The following is a 6,116-nucleotide window of genomic DNA, read 5'->3' on the forward strand; positions in this document are numbered from 1 at the left end:
TGGCAGCTAAACTAATTAAAAGTTATCTCTCCGAAAGAAAACAGTACGTAAAGATAGGTAACATTGTTTCTCCAGTGAAAACTGTAAAAAATGGTGTTCCGCAGGGTTCAATCCTAGGACCATTACTATTTATAACTTATATTAATGATCTGTGTGACATTCCACGTTCCCCAAAATTAATTATCCACGCGGATGATACTAACATATTTTTTACAGGTAGATCACTCGTGCACCTTGAAGCTGAGGCAAATAACTATTTAGTCCAATTGGAAACTTGGCTTCATCAAAATAAGCTCATGCCTAATATATCTAAGAGTAAGTACATCATATTCCAGCCCATCAATAAGCCTCACAAGGACGGCATCAACATCTTGTTCAAAAACCGGAGGCTGGAGCAGGTTAAATCACAAAAGTTTCTCGGAGTGTGGTTCTAAGAAAATTTGTCCTGGAATACGCATGTCGATAATCTCGCAGCTGAACTAAGCAAGACTGTTGGGTGCATATTCAAACTAAACCCACTTATACCGCTTTGGCTTAGAAAAAAGGTATACTACGCTCTTTTTTACTCGCGTTTGAATTATAGCATCCTGGTATGGGGCACTACAAGTGAGAATAACTTAAATAAATTAGAAGTCTTACAGAAAAAAGTGCTCCGTCTATTTGAAGATTATTATGGCAACCCAAGGGAGATGTCTAGCAGTCCACTATTTATAAAACACGGCATACTCAAAGCAAGGCAGATCTACGAATACAAATTATTACTTTACATATATAAAAACAAGCTTCACAATATGACAGTACACGAGATCACAAACAAATACTCACTGCGTAGGCAACGAATTCACGTTCCTGCTACCAGGACTGGGTATGGTAGAGCCCTAATTACATATCGAGCACCACTGTTGCTAAATCGCTTTGGTGAGCAATTAAACTTCAACATGTCATTAACTCAGTTCAAACGTCATATCAAGGATCTACTTGTGAATGAATTTCTGTAAATATTATGTCTCCTATGAATGACAGGCCAGGTTCCTGCAACCTGTTTCTCACTTTTATGTACCTTATGCATGTGTATGTAGATGTATATATATATGTGTATATATAGTGTGTGTATGTATGTAGACGGTGTGCGTATGCATAAATGCGTGTATGTATATAGCATTGCCTTTATGTGCCTTTTGTATTTTCTTTTTTATATATAATGAAGACAGCCACGATGTCTGAATTTCGTATGCCTATGTAGCTTATGTTGCAAATTTTCATCCAAATGTGTTCTAGTTTTTTTTTTTTGCTGCTCCATACATGTTGACAATTGGTATATCATGTCGCACTGTTTGCTGGACGTTTAAATGTTGTACACTTCACGTAGCGAAGGCACGTCAGGCTGAATGGCCTTTAGCTTCGCTTCGTTTTTCTGTATGTTTTCCAGAAATAAAATTGGTTCATTCAAAAAAAAAAAAAACGAAATGACAAACACGTGGCAAACACGTGTTTTTCAGTTCATTAAAGATGGTCAGCGGGCTAGTTGATTTGGAAACATTCAAACGACAAAACGTGTCTTCATTTCGCCCGGTCTTTTTTGCACCATACCTATTAACGCGATAGCGTTAAAGAGCTCGTATCGCAGAAATTCCGCCGTTGGCGTCGGCGCCGTTGGTTGTGAGCGAAAAATCATCATCTTGTCCGTGACTGAAAATTCGAAAAAGCTGCAAATAAAATAAATATTAAAAATGTTGGGCCCGAGTGAGAATCGAACCCAGGCCGTCTGCGTCGCAAGCAGGTGTTCTACCACACAGCCAGCCTCTGCTTGGAGCTGCACTGAAAGTAACTTTCATGCTTCCCAAAAATACGCGTCCTGTATACATGTGTCACAGTACGAGATATAATATCGCAGTGATATTGCGTGGTCCAAGCGTACATTGCCATCGGGCGTCACACCATGTCAATATCATAAGGACTTGGTGGTTTAAAGACAGCCGCCCATTACAAAAGGCACACACATTACTGCGCGTATTCCCTTAAGACCACGTAGTGGGTGCATCGCGCATAATTGCTCCTGGTTTAAAGCGTGCTACCCATTACATAAGACACACCTTAGTGCGTGCATTCTGTTAAACACTCGTAGTGTTCGAAGTGCGCACTAGGGGCGGGATATCGCTATCGCGTTCAACTCTTAAAGGCGAAGCTTAAGGGTCCCCCAATTTTTTTTCTCAAGTAATGAACCAACTAGCTCAGCAACACGCCTTGGTGAGCTTTTTACTGTTTTCATAAAGTAAAATTATGTGACATCACTGAAGCAAATGCGCTTGTTACGGTTGACCCAAACACGCGCGTGAGTAAATATGTGTAAACACAGAGATCGGAAACTGTCCGTGTAGTATATGAGCGCTCGCGCCACACATTCAGCGGCTGAAAGGATATAGCGCTATAAATATGATGACAGGTTCGATTTATGCACAAAATTACTATTCGCATAAAACTTCTTCCGCTAAAGGCATTCGTGCGGGAATGTTTGGGTGAATTTTGATGCTGGATACATTAGTGAAGTCGGCCGACCAGTGGCAAAAACATTTACAAAACAGAAGTACTTCGAATTTGGTCCATGAAGTTAATGGTATGTGTTATAACGTTTCAACATTTTTGATAGCGTTGAACAACTGGTCAACGAAGTGGTCATCTAATTTGAGTTAGTTATTCTTCTAAAGACCACCTTTCTTAGAAAAGTGATAGTTGTCAGTCATTGTCATAGCAAAACTACTAAGAGAATGCAAGCTATTCAGTCGGCGATACTTCGCGCCCTGAGTCGTACGTGCGGCATTAGCACGGTACAATATTTGAACTTTTTATTTGTGCTAGTACAGCAATCCATGTAGCGGCATTCTGCAGCTTAAGCTACAAAGATTCAAGCGCCTAATGCTCTATTGCATACGATTGTATCCTAGGCGGGCGAGCTGCCGGGCTTCTTCGGCGAGCTGAAGGTATAGAGCGCAACGTCGAGGTTATTCACGTCACTGACGGCCGGCAACACGGCGTCCAGCGTCGTTGAGGGGCTTCCGTGAACTAGTTTGAACGGCGTCATATGTGCGCCGTTTCTTACACTGCCGTGTTAACTTCAGGTTATGTGTGGAAGATATTATGGCGTCCCATGTCATGCGTTCGACGTACAGTACATTGCAAGCATGTCGGCGAGGGTTTCATTTAACCGCTCGGTGAGGCCATTCGCCTGCGGGTGATGTCCGCCGGTGACTTGTGTGGCTCTATTTCAAGATGGTTTGCGTTAGCTCTGCCGTAAAAGCCGCACCTCTGTCGGTGACGAGGACTTTTGGAGCGCCGCGACGCAGGAGAACGTTCTCAACAGGGCATGTATAACTGTCTGAAGGGAGACAAGAAAGTTCCAACATCGCCGATAAGCCATCGGCTCCGCCGATGTCAGCTGAAGCACGGCAGAATGACGGCATGCTCGGCCCAATGTTGCCGGTGAAAACCATCGGCTCGGCCGATGGCGGCGAAAGTACGGCAAAACGGCGGCTAACTCGGCCCAATGTTGCCGGTGAAAGAAATCGGCTAAGCCGATATCGGCGGAAGAACAGCAACACGCCGGCAAACTCGGCACGATGTTGCCGGTGAAAGCACAACATCGGCTGAAAGCCGGAAAAAACCGCCCAATTTTGCCGGCGAAAGTGAACAGCTCCGCCGATATCGGCGCCAGGCTGGCAATGCTGACCCGAGGTGGGGCCGTGCACAGCCGCCGTAAAACCAATATCGGCCCGACGTTGTGTGCTGCCTGGGGTTTGAATTCTGACAGCAGCGGGTTCTGCTCACCACCGAAGGTCAACGCCGCGAGAATGTCGTTTGCAGCCGCTGGCGGCCGTGTCAAGAGCCGTTGTTTCCGCAGTTCCTCGAAGCTCTGGCACAGAGTCGCGAGTTCAGACACGGTCCTCGGGTCCTTGGCCAGCATTCTCTGAAAGGCGTCGTCCTCTATCCCTTTCAAGATGCGTCTAATCTTGTCTCCTTCACTCATGGAAGGGTTAAGGCGTTTGCACAAGTCGAGTACGTCTTCGATGTAACTTGTGAAGCCTTCTCCTTGCGACTGTGCACGCCCCCGTAGGCGCAGTTCAGCACAGAGCTTGCGTACCTCTGGGCGACCGAACACATCGGCAATGCGCTGCTTAAAATCATTCCAGGTGGTGAATTCTGTCTGGTGGTTGTTAAACCAGAGGTTTACGACCTCTTTCAGGTAGAAGGAAACATATTGCAGCTTGGAAGGTCGTCCCACTTGTTGCTTGCGCCAACCTTTTCAAATGTCGACGGCCAGTCTTCGACGTCTTGCTCATCGGTGCCGTTGAAGAAAGGTGGATCGCGCAGGCGTAGCGCCGTGGGCACGATGACCATCGGAGGTTGGGTCGTGCCTTGCTGGGCGGTTTCGTCGGCCATTTCTGGGGAGCTGGTAGTCTCCTCTTTCGGAGTTCCAGGTTGAGTACCCCGCGCCTCCACCACTCTGAAACGGGGTTTATTGACGCAAGTAGCTCTTGGGCAGGATGCCTATGGACGCTGAAAGCCGGCGGCGACAACCGACACAAGAATCGCTGCGCTGGCACCAACAGCTCGCGCTTGGCTCTCCCAGCTAAGGTGGTGTCCCACTGCGGCATGTTTTAGATACGAAGTATCTTAAGGCGCAGCTCAATCCGGTGGTGGTGGTGGTGGTGTGCGGCGTGACCACCCTTACTGCGCATGCGCATACCCTCTCCACTTCCCTCTCCCATACCCCTCTCCCCTCCCTCCCCTCTCCACTTTCCCTCTCCCCTCGCCCTCTCCACTTTTCCTCTCCCCTTCCCCTCTCCACTTTCCCTCTCCCATCCCCCTTTCCACTCTTCCTCTGAAACGCGGGCTAGACATGCCGAAATTTTCTCCTGCGCAACGCCGCGATGAGCTCGAGCGCATGCGCGTCCCCTCCCCTTCTCCCTCCTCTCCTACGCTGCCCCCCTCTCGCCCGCCTGTCGACTGCGTTCCCCGCTCGCCCTGTGAGAATTAACGGCCAGGCTAGATGGAAGATACGACGCGCGTAGCGTCCCTCTTCGCGTTCCACGACGCGAGGTGGTAGCATGCCCAACGAACGCCAACGGAACGCGATAGTGCAAGTGCTCCGGCTTCGCATCGCCTCATGGTCCCCTTTAGCGGGAGATGGTGTATTTCTTCCTCCTTACACCTGCGCTGTGTTGTAGCTTTATGTTATAGTTTTCACCTGCCAGCGTTATTCTGTTCAGCAAACGTGAGTTTGTGCGCGGTTCATCCGGGGTTCCTGCATGGGTCTTGTAGCTGTCCTCCTCGTGTGGCATCAGTCTCAGTGGCGTCCCCGAAACACATTGCGGCGTGTGTTCGCACGTAACGACGCATAGCGTATCGCTTTCTCGTAGGAGCTTCGCATTCAAAGTCCGTCCAGTCGGAGCAGCTCATCATTTTTGACGCGTTTTGGCATCTCATTTGTCAACATAGAGTCGTCTTCTAAATTGCGCGACAGCGAATCCGTCAGAAAGTGCAGTGCTCGCTTGGGGCAGGAATGCCATCGTGTGGTGCAGCGTTCCGGTGCAGCAAAATGTAAGCCCGCGTCGATTGGAACCAGACTGACACGTCAGTGGTCGAGTGACATACCAAATGGTAGGCCAGTTTCTGTAGTCTGCATTTATTTTGAATTTGTAAGTTCAATAACTTCTCATTGCATTCGTCTATCCTCAAGATTATTTGTGCATTCATCTCAGGTCAGTACAAGGAACGCGTTTCAACGTAAAACTACGTGGGTGAAAATTGGCTACAGGGCCCCTTTAATGAATATTAAAGAGTCCCTGAATGAGGTTTGATGAATATCTCCACCTAAGCTAAACAGGCGCTTGAAGAACGTGTTGGATGGTATTCACATTTTGAACGCCTGGCGGGTCACAGCAGTCCGCCGCTGCTTTTTTTTTTTTTTTTTTTTTGAAAAGAGAGAGAACGTCGGGGCCAGCTCTGCGAAAGCGTTGAGACGAAGGAATTTTGTGTAGAGCTCCCGGGATAATTGGAATAAAAAGTTACGAGTAAACTAACACCTCTCGTTACCGAAAAATGTTAACGTAGGTACGTTA

The sequence above is a fragment of the Rhipicephalus sanguineus genome, chromosome 7 (genome assembly GCF_013339695.2).
Source record: "Rhipicephalus sanguineus isolate Rsan-2018 chromosome 7, BIME_Rsan_1.4, whole genome shotgun sequence".
Taxonomy (NCBI): Eukaryota; Metazoa; Arthropoda; class Arachnida; order Ixodida; family Ixodidae; genus Rhipicephalus; species Rhipicephalus sanguineus.